Source organism: Salvelinus fontinalis, chromosome 38, assembly GCF_029448725.1.
Source record: "Salvelinus fontinalis isolate EN_2023a chromosome 38, ASM2944872v1, whole genome shotgun sequence".
Classification (NCBI taxonomy): Eukaryota; Metazoa; Chordata; class Actinopteri; order Salmoniformes; family Salmonidae; genus Salvelinus; species Salvelinus fontinalis.
The window spans coordinates 10,571,212-10,598,173 of NC_074702.1; the positions used below are offsets into that span (position 1 = coordinate 10,571,212).

At 42.6% G+C, this 26,962-nt stretch overlaps 1 pseudogene; it reads right to left on the reverse strand.

Annotated features, from left to right (window-relative positions):
* Window positions 1-4,948: 4,948 nt before the first annotated feature.
* Window positions 4,949-26,962, reverse strand: LOC129837112 (carcinoembryonic antigen-related cell adhesion molecule 1-like; annotated as a pseudogene).

Below are 26,962 nucleotides of genomic sequence, written 5' to 3' on the forward strand. Positions count from 1 at the left end.
TCACAGCTGGGTCTGGCCACAACGCCTCGTCCACATCACAGCTGGGTCTGGCCACAACGCCTCGTCCACATCACAGCTGGGTCTGGCCACAACGCCTCGTCCACATCACAGGCAATATCTTCCCTTGCCAGACATCGAGGGAAGAAGCGCCTTGAGTGCCTTATCCATCCCTGAATCGCACCCACATCAATCTCATCACATGCCTCTTCCATAGCCTGCATAAGAGGCATGTGCACAAAGGGCTGCCGGTCGTATACCTTCCACCGCCGAAAATAACTCTTCTATGGGGTTCAGAAAGGGTGAGTATGGTGGGAGGTATTGCACGAGAAATGGTGGGTGGTCAGCAAACCAGTTTTAGACTGGGGCTGCGCGATGAAAGCTCACGTTGTCCCATACTACAACGTACCGGGTTCTTTGATGGTCTGCATCATTTATACGCTCTGGTGGTATGAGAATGTTGTGGAGTCTGTCCAAAAATGTGAGAATATGGGCTGTGTTGTATGGTCCAAGGTTGGCATGACGGTGGAGGACACCATGCGTATTGAAGATGGCAGCGCACATTGTGATGTTCCCACCACGTTGGCCAGGAACATCTATAATGGCTCTGTGGCCAATGACGTTTCTCCCCCTTCTTCTGATCTTTGCTAGGTTGAACCCAGCCTCATCTATAAAGATGAACTCATGTGGGATTGCATGAGCATCCATTTCCGAAAACAAAGAACAAAAGCAGTCAATATGGTGTTATCCAGTACACTGGGAAACGATGCTGTGTGTAGTGTACTGCAGTCAATATGGTGTTATCCAGTACACTGGGAAACGATGCTGTGTGTAGTGTACTGCAGTCAATATGGTGTTATCCAGTACACTGGGAAACAATGTTGTGTGTAGTGTACTGCAGTCAATATTGTACTTACATCCACATATGCTCGTCTGACCTCTTTGTTTCTGTGAGAGTTTCTCTCAAACGGCACCTTATAAAGTTGTTTCATTCTGATTTGGTTTCACTTGAGAATGCGAGCCAATGTGGACAGACTGACTCGTTGAATGTTGTTGAATATGGTGTTGTCTTGGATGATGTGGCTTTGAATTTCTCATAATCTGATTTCATTATTTTCCAAAACCAAGTTTACAATGGCAGCTTCCTGTACCCCAGTGAACATTTGGCCCCTTCCTCCACCATGGTTGCGTCTCTCAGTCCTTTAGAAAAACAAAAAAACAAAAATATAGGGCTTGGACAATGCAGCCTAAAGATATTTCCCCCACAGTAGAGTAAATTCTACAGGAAATTTGTGCAGTTAGTGTATGACATCAGCCATTCATGAAGTAAACAGGTGTCACCCAACTGATATACTATGACATGGGGTGTACTACATAGTATGAAAGAAATGTTGGTTACATACCTGTACTCCAGTCTAAATGTCTGGATGACACAGGCGACAGTAAAACGTCTCAAGTTGGGCTGCACTCTCTGTCCAGCCTCTCCCATTGTCAGTCCATGGTTGATGACATGTTCAACTAAGGTTGCTCTGATTCCAGCCTCTCCCATTGTCAGTCCATGGTTGATGACATGTTCAACTAAGGTTGCTCTGATTCCAGCCTCTCCCATTGTCAGCCCATGGTTGATGACATGTTCAACTAAGGTTGCTCTGATTCCAGCCTCTCCCATTGTCAGCCCATGGTTGATGACATGTTCAACTAAGGTTGCTCTGATTCCAGCCTCTCTCATTGTCAGCCCATGGTTGATGACATGATCAACTAAGGTTGCTCTGATTCCAGCCTCTCACATTGTCAGCCCATGGTTGATGACATGTTCAACTAAGGTTGCTCTGATTCCAGCCTCTCTCATTGTCAGCCCATGGTTGATGACATGATCAACTAAGGTTGCTCTGATTCCAGCCTCTCACATTGTCAGTCCATGGTTGATGACATGATCAACTAAGGTTGCTCTGATTCCAGCCTCTCACATTGTCAGTCCATGGTTGATGACATGTTCAACTAAGGTTGCTCTGATTCCAGCCTCTCTCATTGTCAGCCCATGGTTGATGACATGATCAACTAAGGTTGCTCTGATTCCAGCCTCTCACATTGTCAGTCCATGGTTGATGACATGATCAACTAAGGTTGCTCTGATTCCAGCCTCTCACATTGTCAGCCCATGGTTGATGACATGATCAACTAAGGTTGCTCTGATTCCAGCCTCTCTCATTGTCAGCCCATGGTTGATGACATGATCAACTAAGGTTGCTCTGATTCCAGCCTCTCTCATTATCAGCCCATGGTGGATGACATGATCAACTAAGGTTGCTCTGATTCCAGCCTCTCTCATTGTCAGCCCATGGTTGATGACATGATCAACTAAGGTTGCTCTGATTCCAGCCTCTCACATTGTCAGCCCATGGTTGATGACATGATCAACTAAGGTTACTCTGATTCCAGCCTCTCACATTGTCAGCCCATGGTTGATGACATGATCAACTAAGGTTGCTCTGATTCCAGCCTCTCTCATTGTCAGCCCATGGTTGATGACATGATCAACTAAGGTTGCTCTGATTCCAGCCTCTCCCATTGTCAGTCCATGGTTGATGACATGATCAACTAAGGTTGCTCTGATTCCAGCCTCTCCCATTGTCAGCCCATGGTGGATGACATGATCAACTAAGGTTGCCCTGATTCCAGCCTCTCACATTGTCAGTCCATGGTTGATGACATGATCAACTAAGCTTACTCTGATTCCAGCCTCTCTCATTGTCAGCCCATGGTTGATGACATGATCAACTAAGGTTAGTCTGATTCCAGCCTCTCACATTGTCAGCCCATGGTTGATGACATGATCAACTAAGGTTACTCTGATTCCAGCCTCTCACATTGTCAGCCCATGGTTGATGACATGATCAACTAATGTTGCTCTGATTTCATTTGAAAGTTGTTGTCTTCTTTGGCCATGAACTCCTCTACCAGCTCTACCCCTACCTCTCACTCTTCCTCCCCCTCTCATTCTCACCCTCCCCATACCTCTCACTCTTCCTCCCCCTCTCATTCTCACCCTCCCTCTTCCTCTCTCTGCAATGGCTTCCATTGTTGTTGTAAAACAAAAGGTGCTCACCTGTGGTCTTTTCATAGTGCTTACTTCCTGATTGAATTGGTAAAAATTAACCATTGAGGTGTTTGGCCAGGTGGCACATGTATTGGCCAATTAGCTCATGTAGTGTAATTTTGAATGGCAGTGTTTTGAAATGGCAAACATGTGACTTTATGTCAGATTGTTGTGTCTTATGCAGAGAACCGTGTGCAGTGCATTTAAAAAGTGCCATTTTGAATTGCAAAATGTGTGTAAAGCAGAAAATGTTTTTAGACTTTTGGAGACTTGAGAAGAGGTTTTGCTCTCTGTGTGTCAGTTTAAATAATTGTGCTGTGCATGTCATTTTAGTGTGTTAGCAATTGGAAAAAACTGTAAATAGTTTACAACACTGGTCATTGCCTATCCAGACCCGGGACCGTTGTCGGGCACGGCTGTGACTGAGACGGGCAGGGACAAGTCATGTCCTCCGCCCCTGCCGGTCCTCAGGAGTTGCCTGCTACGGAGACTGAGCCCACACCAGATGTCATACACGATCTCCCCTCCAACTACTGTGGTGTATGGGGGAACCCTCTCCCCCGGCTCGGGTGGCCTATGCGATACCAGCAGCATTGCCACACGGTAGTGAGCCTAAGTTGCTGACTGGACCCTATTCCTATCCACCACCAGATCATCACCAGCCAAAGTTACCCGGCGAGCCACACTCGGGGACCCTCCAGCCGCACCGAACCCACCTGCTGCTACCTCCAATGACTGGTCCAGCCCTGACCTGGGCACATCAGGGGACCAAGTCATACCACTGTCACCAGCTACTGATAGTACAGATTCACCTGATCTTGCCACCGCCCTGGGTCCCGTTCAGGGTGTCCGTGTCCAGGATGCCCCTGCCCAGCATGCACCACCTGACCTAGCTCCAATCCTGGTCCTGCAGTTACGAACTCACCAAGTACAGTGAGGGTGGTGGTTCCCTCAAATGAACTGGCAGGGAAGGCTGTCAGGATACAGGTGTAGTTCTCAGCATCAGTCATCTCCACAACTTTTATAGTGAAGGAGGGATCCTCTGTGGAAGCACCAGAGAACTCCACTCTCCCTTTTAGGCGCAAAACATCATGTGTTTCCCAAAGGTAGGGCTAAAGTGAGCTATGCCAACCTCTTTTCTATCTGTTTGCTCTTACCACCACATAACCTGAGTAAGATTGTCCTGGAGCAACTGACTAAGTAGTGTGACATCATTAGCCAAGTACGCCATCATCTGTTGGTCAACACTGACCTGGGCTGTCAAAACTACTGATGCAGAGAAGGGGGAGAGAGTGAGAGATAGAGAAACAGAGTAAATCAGAGAGACACAGACAGAAATCGAGACAGAGAGAGAAACATAAACTAGGTATAATTAGATTCTCTTTGCATCCCTACAGATTGTTTGACCAAACAGCAGCTTAATTACTGGGGAAGAGACCCCGTGTTTGACTCATGTTAAGTAACGGTATTAGTGAGCGGTGGTCTGAAGGTATGTATTAGTGTAACATTATAGAAAGAAAGTCGACACAATAATCTCCCAACATTTAATGGGTTAACATAAGCAATGTTTTGGCACGTAGTGCCTTATATGTTGAAATGTAAAATTTAGTGTAAAATTATACCAGTATTAGTTAACACTCACAGTGCATGAGTTGAGTATAATATTATTCTAAATAAAGTGTGAGGGTCAAGCTTATATGTATTACACCCAATTCCAGAGTCATTAACAAAAGCCATACATGTTGCAGGGTTCAGTTCATGAGATGAATAAAATATCTAATTCCATTATTTTATTGGAATTTCAGTTTATCTTCTGCATCCTATATAGTGGACTAGAAAGCATAGCAGGATCACTCAAACTTCCTCCTTTCAGAGGAAAAAACCCGATGTTACATCTGTTACATGTGTAATGTGGTTCAGTGTAGGAAGTTTCCATGAAACTCCCCTGATGGCATTTAATGTAACACAGGTCAAGATGGTCTGAGGGATGGCACTTTGACCAGAGAAAGTCGATTCAAATGAGTAGGACTTCAACTGGTGTGTGTAATTTAAGGGCATACAATTTGTCCTTTGTGTGTCAGTGTACTGTTACCTGGTCTATATTACATTGAACAATTGGACAAAGACCAGTGTCTCATCAGAGGTGGAGTACAGTGGTGTCTAGTCTTCTTGGCTGGTCATCCAGTGGTTTGTTGTGTCCATGTTTACTTGATTAAGGTGTAAAACTTGATGGGTGAAGTCCAGAGCCAACTGAAGATATGTAGTTGAGATCAGCTGCTCTCTGAGTCAGGGAGAGAGAGAGAGATTGAGACCGAGGCAACTATAAAACTATAAAACAAGTATAATCAAAGGTAATATCATAACGAGGATCCAATAAACAGTTCACTTTACCACTTTATACTTTGACTGTATATGTTGGAGCTCTGGATTTCCCGGGTTAGTAAAGACAGAACGAGACACACTGAGTACGTTTGTGTAAATCATCTATACCTACTACTGTAGGTAGGTTATTTAGGGATGATGTGGTGCATCAAAGATTGTGTATTGGAGAGTGCTCCTTTTCATTACAGCTATAACAAAATGCTTCAATGCAGTAAGGTGCCAGCAAGGTGCCAGAGGTGCAGTACTACTTACAGTGTCAGTGTTGGTTTGTCTGGTAGGAAGCTTTCCCTGACAGAGAACAGTAAAGGACTCAGTCACTACAGTATACTAACAGACCCACAGTCTGTCACAATGCTGCTATCGCTGTAACTAACTCATACAGGACATGGTGGGAACCATAGGTATACAATATCATAAGTGTTTTATTTAACTTTGTGGTGGAAACTCACTCTTGGAGGTGGTGTGTGAGCTCCAGTTTTCTTAATTGCTATGCACTCATACTCGTGTACACCTGCAGAAGCTTTGTGGGCATGTGGTGGGTGGAGAGAGAAAAACAAAATAGTTGGTAGTAAGACAGATTGTTGTCAGCTTGCAAATGTTTGCTAAACTGTATACGCAAACCTCTCTCTGACCTTTGGTTCCTGGTGCATCGCTGGTGGCTATAGTATGGCTGGTGCCTGGTTGTGGTTGCTTGTGATCATGGGTTCTGTCCTGGATTTGGGTAGTCAGTTCGTGCCCCTCACTGTAACGGTAGTCCTCCTCCTCTTCATCCGAAGAGGAGGAGTAGTGATTGAACCAAGGCGCAGCTTTGTGAAATGACATGATTTAATAAAGACACGACAAAAAACAACGAAGACAGAAAACGAACTATACTTGTATTAACTAACAAAATAACAAAACGATGAAGACTGACCTGGACCATACGAACTTACATAAAACACGAAGAACGCACGAACAGGGAAAAATAGGCTACACAAAAGAACGATGTACAAAACAAACCGGACAGTCCCGTATGGTGCGACAAACACTGACACAGGAGACAACCACCCACAACGAACACTGTGAAACAACCTACCTAAATATGACTCTCAATTAGAGGAAAACGCAAAACACCTGCCTCTAATTAAGAGCCATACCAGGCAACCCTTAAACCAACATAGAAACAGAAAACATAGAATGCCCACCCAAACTCACGTCCTGACCAACTAACACATACAACAAACTAACAGAAATAGGTCAGGAACGTGACATAACCCCCCCCTTAACCTGTCTAGGATCAGCGTGGCGCTAGCGGCACACCCCCCCCCCCCCCCACTGAAAAACCAGTGCCGCGAAATTCAAAAAAAATATTTTTTTTAAATATTTAACTTTCACACATTAAAGTCCAATACAGCTAATGAAAGACACAGATCTTGTGAATCCAGTCAACATTTCCGATTTTTAAAATGTTTTACAGGGAAGACACAATATGTAAAGATGTACATCTATTACCTAAAAACACATTAGCATAATCCACCATCTTTTATTTGTCCACCAACACCAGTAGCCATCACCAATTCGGCTAAACTAAGATATTTATAGCCCCTAACCAACAAAAAAACTCATTAGATGACAGTCTGATAACATATTTATGGTATGGGATAGGTTTTGTTAGAAAAAAGTGCATATTTCAGGTAGATGGCATAGTTTACAATTGCACCCACCGTCACAAATGGACTAGAATAATTACAATGAGCAACGTGTTTACCTAACTACTAATCATCAAACATTTCGTAAAAATACACAGCATACACGAATCGAAAGACACAGATCCTGTGAATACAGACAATATTTCAGATTTTCTAAGTGTCTTACAGCGAAAACACAATAAATCGTTATATTAGCTTAGCACATAGCAATTAGCAGCCCAGCATTGATTCTAGCCAAAGTGAGCGATAAAAGTCAACATCGCCAAAAGGTATTAATTTTTTCACTAACCTTCTCAGAATTCTTCCGATGACACTCCTGTAACATCACATTACAACATGCATATACAGTTTGATCGAAAATGTTTATATTTAGCCACCAAAATCATGGTTAGACAATGTGAAATGTAGACAAGCTGGTAAAGAAAAAGTCCTTGCGCCACTTAGACAGTGATCTACTCTTATACATAAATACTCATAAACGTGACTAAAAAATATAGGGTGGACAGGGATTGATAGACAATTTAATTCTTAATACAATTGCGTTATTACATTTTTTAATTTATCCTTACTTTTCAATACAGTTTGCGCCAAGCGAAGCTACGTCAAAAAACATGGCGTCCTAAGCCACTAAAATGTTTCGACAGAAACACGATTTATCATAATAAAAATGTCCTACCTTGAGCTGTTCTTCCATCAGTATCTTGGGCAAAGGATCCTTTCTTGGGAGAAATCGTCTTTTGGTGGAAAGCTGTCCTCTTGCCATGTGGAAATGTCAACTGCGTTCGGGATGAACTGAAAGCGTGCCCAACTTTTCACATCGTTGCAAAAATAAATGTCCCAAAATCGCACTAAACGGATATAAATTGCTATAAAACGCTTTAAATTAACTACCTTATGATGTTTTTAACTCCTATAACGAGTGAAAAGATGACCGGAGAAATATAACAGGCTAAACTAACGCTTGGAACAGGTGCGCGCCGGTGTCCTCTAGGCTCATGACGCAGCTCCAAAAGAATGACTAGCTTCAGGGTTTTTTCATTTGTAGGGCCTGTGAACGCGCAATCGACCCCATTGGAATCGTCATCACGTAAAGGCATCCAGGGGAAGACGTAAGAAGTGTCCGTATAGTCATAGCAATGACAGTGCCCTTTTAACTGACTTCAGAAGAGTGGCCAACATTTCTCAAATCTGACTCCATGTCAGGGAAATTGCTGTAGAATGGGCTCTGTTCCACTTAGAGACAAAATTTCAACTCCTATAGAAACTATAGACTGTTTTCTATCCAATAATAATAATAATATGCATATTGTACGATCAAGGATTTTGTGGGAAGCCGTTTAAAAAATTAGCCAAATTAGCATAAATAGTCTAAACAGCGCCCCCATCCCCAACAGGTTAAGGTGCGAACTCCGGGCGCACCAGCACAAAGTTTAGGGGAGGGTCTGGGTGGGCATCTGACCACGGTGGTGGCTCAGGCTCTGGACGAGGTCCCCACCCCACCATAGTCAATCCCAGCTCGCTAATCCCCCTCAGAATGACCACCCCTCTATTCCACCCACCTAATATATGCAACACAAAATAAAGAGACAGCTCCGGGACAAGGTAGCTCAGGACATAGAGGTAGGTGAGAATAGAGAGGTAGATAGAGAGGTAGCTCAGGATAGAGAGGTAGCTCAGGATAGAGGGGCAACTCCGGACTGAAAGGCAGCTCGGGACAGAGAGACAGCTCTGGACTGAGGGGCAGTTCTGGATTAATGGCCGCTCTGGGCTGAGGGGCAGCTCATGACTGGCTGACGGCTCTAGACGCTCATGGCTGGCTGACGGCTCTGGACGCTCATGGCTGGCTGACGGCTCTGGACGCTCATGGCTGGCTGACGGCTCTGGACGCTCATGGCTGGCTGACGGCTCTGGACGCTCATGGCTGGCTGACGGTTCTGGACGCTCATGGCTGGCTGACGGCTCTGGACGCTCATGGCTGGCTGACGGCTCTGGACGCTCATGGCTGGCTGGCGGCTCTGGACGCTCATGGCTGGCTGGCGGCTCTGGACGCTCATGGCTGGCTGGCGGCTCTGGACGCTCATGGCTGGCTGGCGGCTCTGGCAGATCCTGTCTGGTTGGCGGCTCTGGCAGATCCTGTCTGGTTGGCGGCTCTGGCAGATCCTGTCTGGTTGGCGGCTCTGGCAGATCCTGTCTGGTTGGCGGCACTGGCAGATCCTGTCTGGTTGGCGGCACTGGCAGATCCTGTCTGGTTGGCGGCACTGGCAGATCCTGTCTGGTTGGCGGCTCTGGCAGATCCTGACTGACGAATGGCTCTATTGGCTCCTGACTGACTAACGGCTCTGACGGCTCGGGACAGACGGGCGGCTCTAATGGCTCGGGACAGACGGATGGCTCAGACGGCGCTGGGGAGACGGATGGCTCAGACGGCGCTGGGGAGACGGATGGCTCAGACGGCGCTGGGGAGACGGATGGCTCAGACGGCGCTGGGGAGACGGATGGCTCAGACGGCGCTGAGGAGACGGATGGCTCAGATGGCGCTGCGGAGACGGATGGCTCAGACTGATCCTGTCTAGCGGAAGGCTTTGGCTGCTCCTGTCTGGTGGAAGGCTCTAGCGCAGGGGTGTCAAACTCATTTCGCATCGTGGGCCACATACGGCCTAGGGAGATGTCAAGTGGGCCGGACCATTAAAATTATACCATACTCTGCTATAAATAACCAAAATATCATGTCTTTCCTTTGTTTTGGTGTAAAGAAGCACAAGAACATTAGGAAAATATTGAAATTTAATGAACTATCCTTTTACAAAACATTTCATGAAACACCTCATATTTCCTTAGACAAATGTGCAATTTACTTTTATCATTCACAAATATGCATTGCAACTGATCCCACTGATTGTACAAAGGCACAAAACTTTAATTGGTACTGAAAAATATAGTAATGCACTTTAAGATTAAATGAGACTTTTAAAGAAAGTAATTTTTAAACCACTTACACATACGCATATAAAATCTAAATGTAATCCCTGCGTACACCTTACAAACTAAGGAGAGTGATTTTAAATGTGTAATGAAGAAAGTGTTCGCCTGTCCTGTAAATCTGTAAACTTCATACATGAAACATACATACACATACAATACATACTGAAAATTTATGGAGTTGTATGAACAGTAGAATTCCATCACACAACTTTTGTTTTGAAGCTGCTGACTAACATTAAACAGTCAATGTCTCATCAACTCCTCGAATAAATATGGCCAGTTGGGCCACGTCTGTGATGTCAGTGCTCTCGTCAATTGCCACGGAAAATGCAATAAATGACTTGACTCTCTGTTTCAATTGACTGTCTAAATCTGCCGATAGTTCCGAAATCCTCTCTGCTATAGTATTCCTCGTCAGGCTAATATTGGCAAAAGCTTGTCGCTTCTCGGGACATACAAGTTCAGCCGCCTTCATCATGCATCGTTTAACAAAGTCACCGTCGGAATACGGCTTCGATGCTAATGCTATTTCGCTAGCAATTAGGTAGCTGGCTTTTACCGCTGCTTCACTGACTTCTCGGCTCTGGATGAAAGTTGACTGCTGTTTCCTCAGACCCGCCAGCAATTCGTTAATCTTATCTCTTCTCAGTTGTCCTTGCAAGCCGTCATATTTTTCGCTGTGATGAGTCTCGTAGTGGCGTCGAATATTATATTCCTTCAATACCGAAACTTGTTGCAAACACACCAAGCACGAAGGTTTTCCGTGCATCTCTGTAAATAAATAGGACGTGGTCCATTTTTCTTTGAAAATTCTACACTCCTTATCTACTTTCCTCCGTTTGGATAACGACATTTTGGCTAATGAGGGTGTAGCGGAGAGGTAGAGACCAAGGTATTAACAACGTCATAACAAGCAGTAGATGGCGCATTGATACCGTCTGCTGTTTTCAGTCTGTCTCAGTGATGCGGCTTGTCTTCTACTCTGATGGAAAGAGTGCGCCCCTTAGCGGATAATCCATGAATTGCAGCGAATTAAAAATATTAATTCCATGTCTTTTATGCATTTTTTCCACTTTCAAATTATCCTGCGGGCCTGATCGAACCTCCTTGGGGGCCGGTTCCGGCCCGCGGGCCGTATGTTTGACACCCCTGCTCTAGCGGCTCCTGTCTGGCGGAAGGCTCTGTAGACTCATGGCAGACGGGCGGCTTTGCAGGCTCATGGCAGACGGGCGGCTTTGAAGGCTCAATACAAACAAGCAGTTCATGCGGCGCTTGACAGACGGACAGTTCAGGCGCCATTGGGCAGACGGCAGACTTTGGCCGGCTAAGACGCACTGTAGGCCTGGTGCGTGGTGCCGGAACTGGAGGCACCAGACTGGAGACATGCACTTCAAGCCTAGTGCGGGGAGCAGGGACAGGGCGCACTGTACTCTCAAAGCGTACTATTTGCCTGGTGCGTGGTACCGGCACTGGTGGCACCGGGCTGAGTGCACGCACATCAGGACGAGTACAGGGAGAAGGAACAGTATGTACAGGGCTCTAGAGACGCACAGGTGGCTTAGTGCGTGGTGCCGGAACTGGAGGCACTGGGCTGGAGACACGCACCATAGGGAGAGTGCGTGGAGGAGAAACAGGGCTCTGGAAACGCACTGGAAGTCTGGTGCGTGGTGTAGGTACTGGTGGTACTGGGCTGGGGCGGGGAGGTAGTGCCGGAAATACCGGACCGTGCAAGCGTACTGGCTCTCTTGAGCAATGAGCCTGCCCAACCTTACCTGGTTGAATGCTCCCCGTCGCCCGACCAGTGCGGGGAGGTGGAATAACCCGCACCGGGCTATGTAGGCGAACCGGGGACACCATGCATAAGGCTGGTGCCATGTAAGCCGGCCCAAGGAGACGTACTGGTGGCCAGATATGTAGAGCCGGCTTCATGGCACTTGGCTCAATGCTCAATCTAGCCCTACCAGTGCGGGGAGGTGGAATAACCCGTACTGGGCTATGCACACGTACAGGAGACACCGTGCGCTCTACTGCGTAACACGGTGTCTGCCCGTACTCCCGCTCTCCACGGTTAGCCTGGGAAGTGGGCGCAGGTCTCCTACCTGCCCTTGGCCCACTACCTCTTAGCCCCCCCCCCCCAAGAAATTTTTGGGTAGTACTCACGGGCTTTTCGGGCTTCCGTGCCAGCTGTTCCCATGGGAGGCGATCCCTTCCAGCCAGGATCTCCTCCCATGTGTAGCAACCTTTACCATCCAAAACATCCTCCCATGTCCATTCCTCCTTCTTGCGCTGTCCCTTCCTCCTGTTACACCGCTGCTTGGTTCTGGTTATTTGTTGGGTGGTTCTGTAACGGTAGTCCTCCTCCTCTTCATCCGAAGAGGAGGAGTAGTGATTGAACCAAGGCGCAGCTTTGTGAAATGACATGATTTAATAAAGACACGACAAAAAACAACGAAGACAGAAAACGAACTATACTTGTATTAACTAACAAAATAACAAAACGATGAAGACTGACCTGGACCATACGAACTTACATAAAACACGAAGAACGCACGAACAGGGAAAAATAGGCTACACAAAAGAACAATGTACAAAACAAACCGGACAGTCCCGTATGGTGCGACAAACACTGACACAGGAGACAACCACCCACAACGAACACTGTGAAACAACCTACCTAAATATGACTCTCAATTAGAGGAAAACGCAAAACACCTGCCTCTAATTAAGAGCCATACCAGGCAACCCTTAAACCAACATAGAAACAGAAAACATAGAATGCTCACCCAAACTCACGTCCTGACCAACTAACACATACAACAAACTAACAGAAATAGGTCAGGAACGTGACACTCACGTCCTTTGTCAGTGCTGGACATGGACATATCCTCTGTCAGGTACGATCTGCTCAGTGCGTCTGTATCTGATGGACATCACGGATGATAAAGGACAACTGTGGTCATCAGCTGCAGCTCTCCACTCTCATATCAATAATTGTATGAATGATATCTCCATACAGTAATTGAAAAAAGTGTACTAGACTAAAATGATCATGTTTTTCTCTTACCTGTCTCTTCATTGGTCCCCTTCTTGTTCCTAAACAACATACAGAAAACATTTACATTTACTTCCAAAATGGTCTGCAAAATATTTATACACAAAACCTCAATTGTCTTTTTGAAATGTGTTGTTATTTCCCCACAATTGATGGAAGAAATGTTTTCTTTTGAAATCAATGGTTTCCAGTTTTTGTTACACCAGAAGAAAAATGACTTATTGGCGAAACCAACCACATTGGTTTCATAGACTCACCGATGATGAGTTATGCCGAAATAGAGACCAAGAGCCACAGCAACCACTACCAACATCACAGCGACTGCTATACCTGCTGCTCCCGCTGGGCTCAGGGGTGGAGGGGTTTTATCTGCAGTGCACCAACACAGGAACTCAATTAATAAACAAAACACAACCGATAGAACTTATGCTGATTTGATGTTGATCGTTTTTGGCATTAGTTAGCTATGATGGTCTACATCTAATGGTGAATGTATCAGAGACCAGTACCTTTAACTGACAGACTATGGCCCATAGAGACAACGTTTTCATTGAGATCATTCCTAGCATCACATCTGTAGTCCCCGCTGTTGTTGTAGCTGACGCTCCTTATGATGTATCCAGCTTCATGTACACCTGTCCTTTGCCCATTGAACAACCAGGTGAACGTAGCAGGTGGTACAGACTGAACGGAGCAGTAAATGAGGGTGAATGACTCCACCTCAACGATGTGTCGGCCTCAGGATGGTATTGGAATCTGGTCCATCTGTAAGCCCATGAGCAGAAGACCCTCAGACTGTAATAGTAAACACAACATGCACAGATGTAGGATCTTAATTTGAGCCAGTATGCTACAGCAGAAAAATTGTGAATTATTTATTGTTTTATAATTAATGGACATCTATGTAGGGGTTGCTATATAATTTCAAAATGGTAATTACAAACTTCAGAAGTCTTTTAAAACCTCAATACGGGAAAGTGCAGGAAATGCAGGAAAGTTATCATGCAACAGGGTAATCAAATTAATATCCTGCAGCCAAGAATTTTTCCTGACCACATGACCTTCACAGAAAAAAAGTGGGCTCTAAGAACTGGGCATTATGAGTGTAATATCTCATAGGGCAATTTTCCCAGACACAGATTAAAGGTGCACTATGCAGAAATCGGTCCACCATTTCCTGGTTGCTAAAATTCAAGTAGTTTGCCTAATTTCAGTTTATGTGACAAAACAAGCAAGTATTATAACGACAATCATTGAACCATCTAAATGACTTTTATATATCTTTTCCATAACCCAGAATATTGTATTTTCAGCTGTTTTAAGCTGGTGTACAAAACTGAAAGTAAAAGACACAAAAATGTAATTTAAGATGTGGAAACATAGAAATAGTGCACATAGAACAGATCTATTGCTTTTTAGACTTGCTTTCAATGAATGATAGATCTATAACTCACACTTCTATGTGAATTTGGTAGAGTCGCCCAAGAATGAACATATTGCAGCTTTAAGCCTAGTCCTGGTTTTAAAATAGTTGGAGGCGTGCTTGTTAGTTCAGAACAAGGCTTAATTTGTGTCTGAAAATCCGACCCATAGAGTATTATATTAGTTATAGACCTTTACTCACAGTTCACTATCACGTTATAGGAGGCAGTAGCAGAGCTGGCAGGGTTGGTGAGTTTACACACATATTCTCCGCTGTCGTGTCTTTTCACAGGACTGATGGATACTTTCCTGTTTTCCTCTGAGAAGAATATATTGCCACCAGCAGACAGAGGCTGACCTTCCTTCATCCATTGTATAACAGTGATGTTACCAGCAGCCTCACAGGTTAAATTAGCAGAGCTCCAATCTGCAAACAGATGGTTTGGTGGTCCTGTGATGTTGGCATCAGATATATTCTCTGTAAAATAAGAGGACTTATGAAAATCAAAGATACCACAATGATGATAATGATTTTTATGGTTTTGATGATGATAATGATAAGGTCAAGTGATATCCATTTCAAACTTTCCTCATTGTAACTAAACACTTAATCCTTGTTGCCACATACACTTCCCACTGGGCACACGCTGGTTGAATTTATGTTGTTTCCACCTGAAATGACGTTGAATTGATGTGGAATAGAGGTTGAATTGATGTGGAATAGAGGTTGAATTGACGTATGTGCCTCCTGATCTTAGTTCAACAGTCATATCCAATGTTTGTAAATAATATAAATGTAAACAAACACTGTATAGCCTCAAAAGATGGTTAAAACTAAAATGTTGATATCCATAGCTCAGTCTATGAATTTGAGAATTGTTTCATTTCACCAGGCCCATATCTCAGCTTTTTACCAAAACTGAAGTGGGACGACCAGTCACTACAGTGACAGAAATAACTCGTTTCGGAATGGGTAGCAAGGAATAAGTTAGTCCTAAATATTTCCAAAACTAAAAGCATTGAATTTGGGACAAATCATTCACTAAACCCTAAACCTCAACTACATCTCATATTGAATAATGTGGAAATTGAGCAAGTTGAGGTGACTAAACTACTTGGCGTAACCCTGGATTGGAAACTGTCATGGTCAAAACATATTGATACAACAGTAGCTAAGATGGGGAGAAGTCTGTCCATAATAAAGCGCGACTCTGCCTTCTTAACAACACTATCAACAAGGCAGGTCCTACAGACCCTGATTTTGTCGCACCTGGACTACTGTTCAGTCGTGTGGTCAGGTGCCACAAAGAGGGACTTGGGATAATTGCAGTTGGCTCAGAACAGGGCAGCACAGCTGGCACTTAAAAGTACATGGAGAGCTATCGTTAATTACTGTAACGATCGTCGTTGGGAGAAAGAGAGGAGGACCAAGGTGCAGCGTGGTAAGTATTCATTATGCCTTTTAACTCACGCCCTGACCATACTAAAACAAAGAAATAACAAAAGAACTAAGGTCAGAACGTGACAATTACATGCATGTCAATCTCTCATGGCTCAAAGTGGAAGAGAGATTGACTTCATCATTACTTGTTTTTGTAAGAGCAGTCTGTTTAAAATACTAGCACACAGCTCAGACACCCATGCATACCCCACAAGACATGCCACCAGAGGTCTCTTCACAGTCCCCAAGTCCAGAACAGACTACGGGAGGCGCACAGTACTACATAGAGCCATGACTACATGGAAGTCTATTCCACATTGGGTAACTGATGCAAGCAGTAGAATCAGATTTAAAAAGCAGTTAAAAATACACCTTATGGAAACTCTGGGACTGTGAAGTAACACAAACATAGGCACAGACACATGCATACACACATATGATAACATACGCACTATACATCCACATTCACATGGATTTTGTATTGTACATACAGTATGTGATAGTAGAGTAGTGGCCTGAGGGAACACACTTAATGTGCTGTGAAAAGTGTTATGAAATGTAATGTCATGTAATATTTGAAATGGTCTCTGAACCACCCATCCCGGATCCGGGATCATTGTCATCAGAAACGCTGACTAGCATAGCCTAGCATAGCGCCACAGGTAAATAATATAATATCATGAAGTCACAAGTCCAATACAGCAAATGAAAGATAAACATCTTGTGAATCCAGCCAACATGTCCGATTTTTAAAATGTTTTACAGCGAAAACACAACATATATTTATGTTAGCTCACCACCATATCCCAAAAAACACAGCCATTTTTTCACAGCAAAGATAGCTTTCACAAAACCCACAAATAGAGATAAGATTAATCACTAACCTTTGAACATCTTCATCAGAAGACACTCATATGACATCATGTTATACAATACATTTATGTTTTGTTCGATAATGTGCATATTTATAGCCACAAATCGTGGTTTTACATTTGCGCCATGTTCAGAAATGGCTCCAAAATAGCCAGAATAATTACAGAGAGCAACGTGAAATACAGAAATACTCATCATAAAACTTTAATGAAAGATACATGTTTTACATATAATTAAAGATACACTGGTTCTTAATGCAACCGCTGTGTTAGATTTAAAAAATAACTTTAGTAAAAAGCATCCCATGCAATAAGCTGAGACGGCGCTCAGCCATTCCCCGCCATGTTGGAGTCAACAGAAATATGAAATTACATCATAAATATTCCCTTACCTTTGATGATCTTTCATCAGAATGCAGTGCCAGGAATCCTAGTTCCATAATAAATCGTTGTTTTGTTTTATAATGTCCATTACTTCTGTCGAATTAGCAACTTTGGCTAGCATGTGTAGTACACGTGTCCATACAAATTTACGCTAATGAACGAAAACTTCAAAAAGTGATATTACAAATCGAATAAACTGGTCAAACTCAGTTGAGAATCAATCTTCAGGATGTTTTTCTCATATATATATCCAATAACGTCCCAAACGGAGCATTTCTTCATGTCTATATGACTCATTGCAAACAAGGACATCCCATGCCCAGAGTGTGTGGCCAAGAACTGGCAATCTGCCTGACCACCCACTCCAATAGCTCTCAGCCGGCCCCACATCATGATAGACGCTTCATTCCACGTTCTACTGCCTGTGGACATCTAGTGGAAGGCGTATGAAGTGCATACAGATCCATAAATATAGGAGATTTGAATAGGCGATGACTTTCAGATCGACCCATTTCAGATTTTTCACTTCCTGTTTGGAAGTTTGCCTGCCATATGAGTTCTGTTTTACTCACAGATATAATTCAAACAGTTTTAGAAACTGCAGAGTGTTTTCTATCCAATAGTAATAATAATATGCATATCATATGATCTAGGACAGAGTACGAGGGCGTTCAATTTGGGCACCAATTCATCCAAAAGTGAAAATGCCGCCCCTAGAGAAGATTACTGCCTTAATTTTGTCAAACCCCAGTAAAAGTAGCTGCTGCCTTCACAGCAGCTAATGGGGATCCATAATAAATACAAATACAACTACAAATGGCATTGTGTTGTGTGAAAAAACTGCACATTATAGTGGCCTTTTATTGTCCCCTGCACAAGCTGCACCCGTGCACCTGGAGCGCCAAGTCTAGGACCAAAAGGCTCCTTAACAGCTTCTACCCCCAAGCCATAAGACTGCTGAACAATTAATTAAATGGCCACCCGGACTATTTACATTGACCTCCCCATTTGTTTTTACACTGCTGCTGCTGTGGTGGAAATATTGAATCAAATATTTCACAGATACCGGACCTTGTAAATTCATTTTGACTGTATTACAAAAGTAAGAAAGCCGAGCAATTCCATGGAAGAACTAAATTCTCTTGCCACAGACCTCAGGCTTTATAGGTTTCCACTTTCAGATAACATGCATGGTCACTCCCTTCTATGTAGATGATTAACACCCCTTGGCCTCTTGCCACCATTATCTTATCATATCTTATCATACATAAATGCAGGTGTCTGTCCATAGGAGGTGTCTGATACTCATAGGACTACACAATGGCGCTCCCCAAGCCTGTAATGGCACAGACATACATATACAATACAATCACATGCCTTAAAGCTAGTCACAGGACCAGGCAAAGACTTCCCTCAGGCCTACAACAGCACAGGCATACATACATAATGCAATTGCATATCTCAGTGTTAGTTACAGGACCAGGTGATGACTTCCCTCAGGCCTACAACCACACAGGCATACATACATAATGCAATTGCATGTCTCAATGCTAGTCACAGGACCAGGTGATGACTTCCCTCAGACCTATAACAGCACAGGCATACATTTTCTGCTTACGTTTTCTTTTTGCATGTCTATTGATTAACTCCATGTTGACCCAGTCTGTACCTTCACCTGAGCTCAGCCTTTATTCTGCTTACACATGTCTATTAATTAACCCTATGTTTTCTGTCTCAAAACTTCTGGGAGAACAGTCTAGATACTGGAAAATCAACCATGGTCATTCATTTTTACCTACACTACTTGCTGTTTATTGTCTATGCATAGTCACTTTACCCCTACCTACATGTACAAATTACCTCGACTAACCTGTATCCCTGCACATTGACTCGGTACCGGTATCCCCTGTATAGATGATAGGTGAGAATTATCTGTTCATTGAATGTTAGAATATTCCGCACTGAAACAGATAATTGTATGGAATTGATTAGAATGTATAAAATCATAATCAATAAATGTGTAGTCCTAGTCAGAATTAGGGTAAAGACAATATGTCTTTATGGTATTTTAAACACAGAGCTTGGTGCCGACCTGACTAGAGATTTGGGAGAGAACGGGGAGTACGTCTCAAGGACAAGGTCACTAATCTCTGTCGGCTGGGTAGCAGCACATGTGTGTGCGTATGGTTGTGTGTATGTTTGTGTGAATGTGTGGGCGTGAGAAGTCAGTATAAAATGAATTGTTTTGTATTCTTGACTGGAGAACGTTCCCGTGAATAAACCTTTTTGACTATTTTAGCTGGGCCTCCATCTGTTTCATTCGACCAGGATCTTACAAATTCTGGTTTGCAGACTGAGGAATATAATTAAATTGGGTTATGTACCTTGAGAACAAAATTATCTTATCAATAGAGCCTCGTTATTGTTATTTTATTCTATTACCTTTTATTATTTGTATCTTTAGTTTATTTGGTAAATATTTTCCTAACTTTCTTGAACTGCATTGTTGGTTAAGGGCTTGTAAGTAATCATTTCAAGATAAGGTTGTATTTGTACCTGTTGTACATGTTGTATTTGGCGCATGTGACAAATAAAGTTTGATTTGATTTGTAATAATCATGCTGTTTAACTTCTCTCAGCTACGGATCCCGGTAGCGAGTTTAAATTCGACAACATAAGGTGATCGCCACATAAATAGTCATATTAAACATTCCTGAAAATACAAGTGTCTCACATGGTTCAAAAGCCTAGAATCTTGCTAATCCAACTGCGTTGTCAGATTTAAAAAAGGATTTACTTCGAAAGAATACGATGCGATTATCTGAGCACAGAGCCCCATACCAAAATACTATGTCAACCTGCACAGGCGTAACAAAATCACAGATTGCAATAAATAAATTGTTTACCTTTGAAGATCTTGCTCTGTTTGCAATCCCAAGGCTCATTGTCACACTATGAATGGTCTTTTGTTCGGTTAAATCCATTTTTATAGCCTAACACGAAACATTTTGGGAGAATTATCTCGTAGAATTTTGTGTCATTCAATTTTCGACGAAACATTCAACGTAAATTCACAGACTAAACGTGACTTTATCCAGTCATGTTTGGTTTCATTGCAATGTTTGTAACACAACCAAAAAGATGGGTCATTTCGCGGGACGTATTGACCCAAAGATACCGATTGGAAGACAACAAGTAATGACCTCATTGTGCACCAATTATATGACCGCTGTTTCGTTGATTGACTGTATTTTAACCCAATGACCACTGATCGTCTTGAAATCTAGCTGGGTAGATAGCCAATGAGCAGAGGTAAACGGTAATATGTAATGTTTCTGTGTTTGAAGACCAACCCATGTAGTAAACTCCGGCGTAAAGACGGTCTATCGCCATTGAAGATTCATAGTGGAAGGAACCAAGCTTGTTACGCACAGCACTATTTCGTTAACGAGCATCTTCAGCTGTTTAGATATCGAACATCATGGCGAATAAGTCAGGGAAAGCTAAATCTAAGACTAGATATACGAATGTAGACAAAATTATAGAGGAAATTGATCGTGAAAGTGAAACATATGCTTTTGGAAGACAACTCAGTTAGCGACCATGACTCAAATGGAAGCATATTTTTTGAACGGAGAGGACATTGTTTTGGACTGGTAAGTTCTTCTCATGCTAATGCCGTTGTTTGAAATTAATAATATAAAATATTATTTGTGATTGTTTTTACATTTTATTTGCAATATATAAAAATGTAATGAAATGTGTAAAGTACACATTGGCTATACTTCCTCCAGCGGCATGCTTCCTCCACTCAGTCTACATATTATGGATTAGAGGGAGCATGGTCGAGATGCGTGTGTCTGCCGCTCCACCCCACCCTCACATGAAATAGCCTATTTGAGGCAGGCCCACAACAATGGCCAAAGTGAAATGGAACAGTACTTTATGTTCCCTGTACTCTATATATCTGTTTATTATACCTGTTGATACAGGGCTCATGTGTCAAACTATTCTAACTGAACATTTTCTTTCACACTGACACTGACTCCGAATGGGAGCCCCCAGTGCCAACGTGTCCATCCCCCTCTGAAGCTGGTTCATCCAGCTGGACCTCTGCTGTCTCTGGCTCCACACCTCCCGGGCCATCTAGAGGTAAACTATTCATATTTACTCTTGAGGTGCTGTCCTGTTGCACCCTCTACAACCACTGTGATTATTAGTGTCTGACCCTGCTGGTCATCTATGAATGTTTGAAAATCTGTTCTGTTATAATCTCCACCCGGCACAGCCAGAAGAGGACTGGCCACCCCTCATAGCCTGGTTCCTCTCTAGGTTTCTTCCTAGGTTTTGGCCTTTCTATGGAGTTTTTCCTAGCCACCGTGCTTCTACACCTGCATTGCTTGCTGTTTGGGGTTTTAGGCTGGGTTTCTGTAGAGCACTTTGAGATATTAGCTGACGTACGAAGGGCTATATAAATATATTTGATTTGATAGAGGACTGAGGGTCTTCCAAATATTGAAAGTGTGTAAATAGTTACCCATGTTATTTTGTAAATGTATATATTTTTTTCTTCATATTTTTTTTCCCTTTTTTGGGGTGTGTGTGTTAGAATACCATTTTGGTATTTTGTATATAGTTATTTGTTTCAAAATGTATACCTTCACCAATTTGGCCACTTGGGTACATTTGGGCTACTTGTGTGGGACACCTGGGTGACTTCATGATAAATGTCATGTAGCACACTCATTTTGGAAGTTATCATTCTGAAACTTTGCACAAGTACTGTTTCCCTCTTATTTTTTTCACTGAAATTGTCCCCATATTCGTATCTGAATGTTTGTTTTATCTTGTTCATATTAAAGATGATGATACAACAATTAAAAATTAAAAATGTATGGTTTTTTCATTGTATTATCTAAACCAGATCTATTGTGTTATATTCTCCTACATTCAATTCACATTTACACAAACTTCAGAGTGTTTTCTTTCAAATGGTACTAAGAATATGCATATCCTTGCTTCTGGGCCTGAGCTAGAGGCAGTTAGATTTGGGTATGTCTTCAGGCGGAAATTGAAAGAAGGGGGGGGGTGTAACTGTAAGAGTCAGCTTCTTGATATGCCACAGCTGCCAGGCGGATGGATTATCTTGGCAACCGAGAAATGCTCACTAACAGGGATGTAAACAAATGTGCAACTTTTTGGGGAGAAATAAGCTTTTCGTGCATATGGAAAATTCCTGGGATGTTTTATTTCAGCTCATGTAATATGAGACCAACATGTTACTTGTTGCATTTATATTTTGCTCAGTGTACATGAATCTTTCATGACATGTACCATAGATTACTTTGATTAATTTATATATACTGTATATATAAAAATATACAGTGGGCTCCAAAATTACTGGCACCCCTGACTGGCAATGCACAAACAATACTTAAAAAAATATAAACAATTTAATTATAGAGAAAAACTCAAAATACCAACATGTGAGAAATACTGTACTTTTTTAATGTTTCAATTGAACCCACCAAAATCATACAATTATTTAATACAAAATACATTTCACCAAATCAAGGTTTCATAATTATTGGCACTCCTCATTTAGTACTTAGTGCCACCACCTCTGGCAAGGATAACAGCATGGTCTTTTCCTGTAATGTTTGACAAGGTTAAGGAACACATTTGGAGGGATTTTGGACCATTCCTCTATGCAGATCCTTTCAAGATCCTTCACATTCTTCGGTTTGCGCTTATCAACTGCCCTCTTCAACTCAGCCCACAGGTTTCGATTGGATTGAGGTCCGGAAACTGAGATGGCCATGGCAGAACATTGATTTTGTTGTCACAGAACCTATTCTGTGTGGATCTTGAGGTATGTTTTGGGTCATTGTCTTGTTGGAAAGCCTTCTGGCAGAGGCAACCAGATTGTCAGCCAAAATTTCCTGGTACTTGGTGAAATTCATTATGCCATCAGTCTTAACCAGCGCACCTGGACCTCTGGAAATAAAACAGCCCCAAAACATCACTTACCCACCACCATATTTCACCATGAGTATGAGATGCCTCTCCTTGTATGCATCTCAGTTTTGACGACAAACATGCCGATGCTGTATCTGACCAAAACGTTCAATTTTGGTCTCATCTGACCAGAGCACCTTTTTCCAATCATAATTTAAATGACGTTTGGCAAACTCCAAGCGCTTGCGTCTGTGTCTTTGGGTCATTAAGGGCTTTCTTCTGGAACCCTTCCAAAGAGCCTGTGGTTGTGGAGGTGGCGTCTGATGGTGCTTTTTTAAACCTGGTGACCCCAAGACGCCACCAAGGCCTGCAATTCTTTCACAGTGATTGTTGGGGATTTTGTTGCTTCTCTCACCATCCTCCTCCCTATCCTGGGGGGCAAAATGCATTTGCGTCTTCTACCCGTGAGGTTTTCAACTGTTCCATATCTTTTGAATTTTTTAATAATTGTCCTGACAGTGCTCAGTGGTATATTCAATCGTTTGTGGATCTTCTTGTAGCCATTACCAGATTTATGAAGGTCTACGACCATCTGTCCCTTCTGAACTGCCAGTTCTTTTAATTTCTTCATGCTGTTGGATGACAAAGGGATATTGCATGCGTTACCTAATTTTTATGCCATAGCGAAAAAGGAAGTGATGTAATGCCTCAATATAGTTCCTTAACACTTAGATACACTTAAATAAGTAGAATTTAATTCCTGGTTTAAATTTTGGTAGATTTTATTTACAATAATATTTAAGGGTGCCATTAATTTTGAAACCATGATTTGGAAGACATTGATTTTTAATTAAATCAATAAATTATTTTGTTGGGTTCCATTGAAACATTAATAAAGTACAGTATTTTTCACATGTTGGTATTTTGAGTTTATCTCTATAATTATATTGTTTATATTTTTTAAAGTATTGTTTGTGCATTGCCAGTCAAGGGAGACAGTAATTTTGGAGCCCACTTTGTGTATATATATATATATATAAAACATAATATTTGAATAAAGCCCAGGTAATATTACAGTTTGACAGGCTAAAGTACATTGCTACATATTAAAACTACAGACAGGTTTGATTCTATACAACATCCTCTTGCCCAGAAGAGTCCATATCAAGATTGTCCTTCATCAGCAAGAAGGCTATGGGGTTGACAAATCTACAGAAATATTTACAACGAAACATGTTTTACACAGAGTAACCAACACAAAATCATGGCCATTATTATATCAACAACAACAAATATGCTATTATTATAGAATTGTTTTTCATTAAATAATTTTACATAATAATATCATACAATTCTGTATTCAATTGCATAAATGTAAGACTTATCATAATAAACAAAACAACATTAAACATTAAAACCTTTAAACATACTCATCATATTTATGACAGCACACATCACATTCATCCTCACCCTTCACCAGCCCCTTCTTGTCCCTCTCTCTCCTTTCAGACATCTACAGTTGCAGCAGTCCTGCTGCCATGACACTGGTCACCATCAAAGCAAATGACCCAATGGGGGCAGCAGAGGGCCCTGTAGAGGGGAACAAGTCATATCACCTGCTCTGGTATGAAGCTACGTCAGATCAGTGCAGTGATCTCAGGGGTAAACCTTGTCCAGCAATTCCAATGAAATTCCAGAGGAACGAATAAACCCTTTGTATTTACACAAATTAGAGTGACTGAAATATAAGGTTTGTAACTTATTATCCAGGCTCAGAATATGGATACAAAGTAAAGGTACAATGCCAAGTCACAAAGTTCTAGCTGTGTTACTTTACACAATACATGTATTTTGTTAATTTATGTCTTATGATCTTAATCTTGGATACACTTCGTTTTTTCATGAATCCTAACTGCAACATCGAGCTGTAACTAACCTCTCAGCTTGTGGACCACGGAGTCTTTCAGTCCGGTGATGTTATTGGTGGCAGTGCAGGTGTAGTTCCCAATGTGTAGCGCCTCCATCCTCTCTATGACGTACAGGGTGTTGTTAACACCCGTCTCTGTCCTGTTGAACATCCAGGTGAAGGAAGCAGGAGGGATAGAGTCAGCCGAACAGCTCAGAGTATATCTGTATCCTGTTGATGCTGCTAATGGTCCATCTATTGATATGTTCTGAGGTCCAACTGCAACATGGTCAAATAAAATAATGATCAATGCCAAATCCACAAAATACTTATTCCGTGGGTCTATACACTATTGAAAAGCAAAGGCAAGACTTTGTTTAGTTTTTTTCAACGGCAACATCCAGTGACTTGGTAATTGACACAAGGTTGCCAAACACAATCACTCCTGGAATTAGGATCTAGTAAGCAGTACTCACAGTTGACGGTCAGGTTGTGGGATGCTGTCCGGTTGCTGACAGGGCTGCTGACTAAACAGTCATACTCTCCGTTGTCAATGTGCTGAACAGGACTGAGATGGACTGTCCTGTTGTCTACAGAGAAGGTGATATTGTTGCTGGGAGACAGAGGGAGGCCATCTTTGATCCACTGTATGGAGCTGATGTTGCCAGCAGCCTCACAAGTCAGGTTGGTGGAGCTTATGCCAGCTATCAGGGTGGCTGGGGGACTGGTGAGGGTGGCAGCAGATAGCAACACTGTAAAGAGGTTAACAGTATGGGGAGAGTAAGAGGTACAGTACATTTGAATAATCTGTCTTAATGTATACAACTTTCATATTCATAGCTGAAAAAATGCCTTGGTGAGTCTAAGATACGGTGATGTGACTGCCAAGAATAGAACTGTGACCCACCATAGACATCCAGAGTGGTAGCTCCTTGTAGCTCCAGAGCCCCATCTGGTATGATGCTGACTCTGTATTCTCCTTGGTCCCTCAGGCCCAGGTTCCACAGCTCCAGAGAGCCAGTGGTTCTGTCCAGACTGATCCGGTCTTTGTAGTCAGCGTTAGTTATGTTGACCGTAGTGGAGGTGATGATGTTGACCCTGTTGAAGGTCCAGCTCACTGAGACAAAAGGTTTGGCTGGTGGACTGAAGGTTGTGGTGAACGTCACTCTCCTTCCTATGGCTCCAATCAATGGTCCTGGTGGTAACACATTCTGACCTACACACAGACCTGGACGGGACAGAGGGAGGAGGAAGGAAATGTATTAACGTACACGTAAGATGTAGCAATAGAGTTAAAATATTCATTTATTTATTACTTTTTTAAAGTATGGGCTTATGTAAAAACCTTGCTTGTGAAATACATCTATAGCTATACCTATTTGAATAACACCCTTCAAAACCCATTATGTTCTGCTTGTTAATTGTAGCAATAGGCATACCTGATGTTAGAAACACAATGGCTGCTGTGAAAAGTGTATAGTCCATGGTGAAGGATGGCTCTGTCTAATGGAAGTACCTGTAGTGTTGACCAGACCATGTCCCTACTCCTTTTATATTCCTATACCCCTCTGATTGTCCCCTCTGAAGACAAGGCCCGGCCCCCCACTCAGTGATACAGAACAGAAACTAGCTTTATGATATAGCTGTGTACACACATTACAATGCCCTCAGGGCATTTCCACTCTAAGAGGTTATTGGAGGTCACGTTGGTGAGTGGAAAATAACAACCAATAGCTTTGTAGAGATTTTCTCTTTAGGTCTTTATCTGTACCATCTACCAT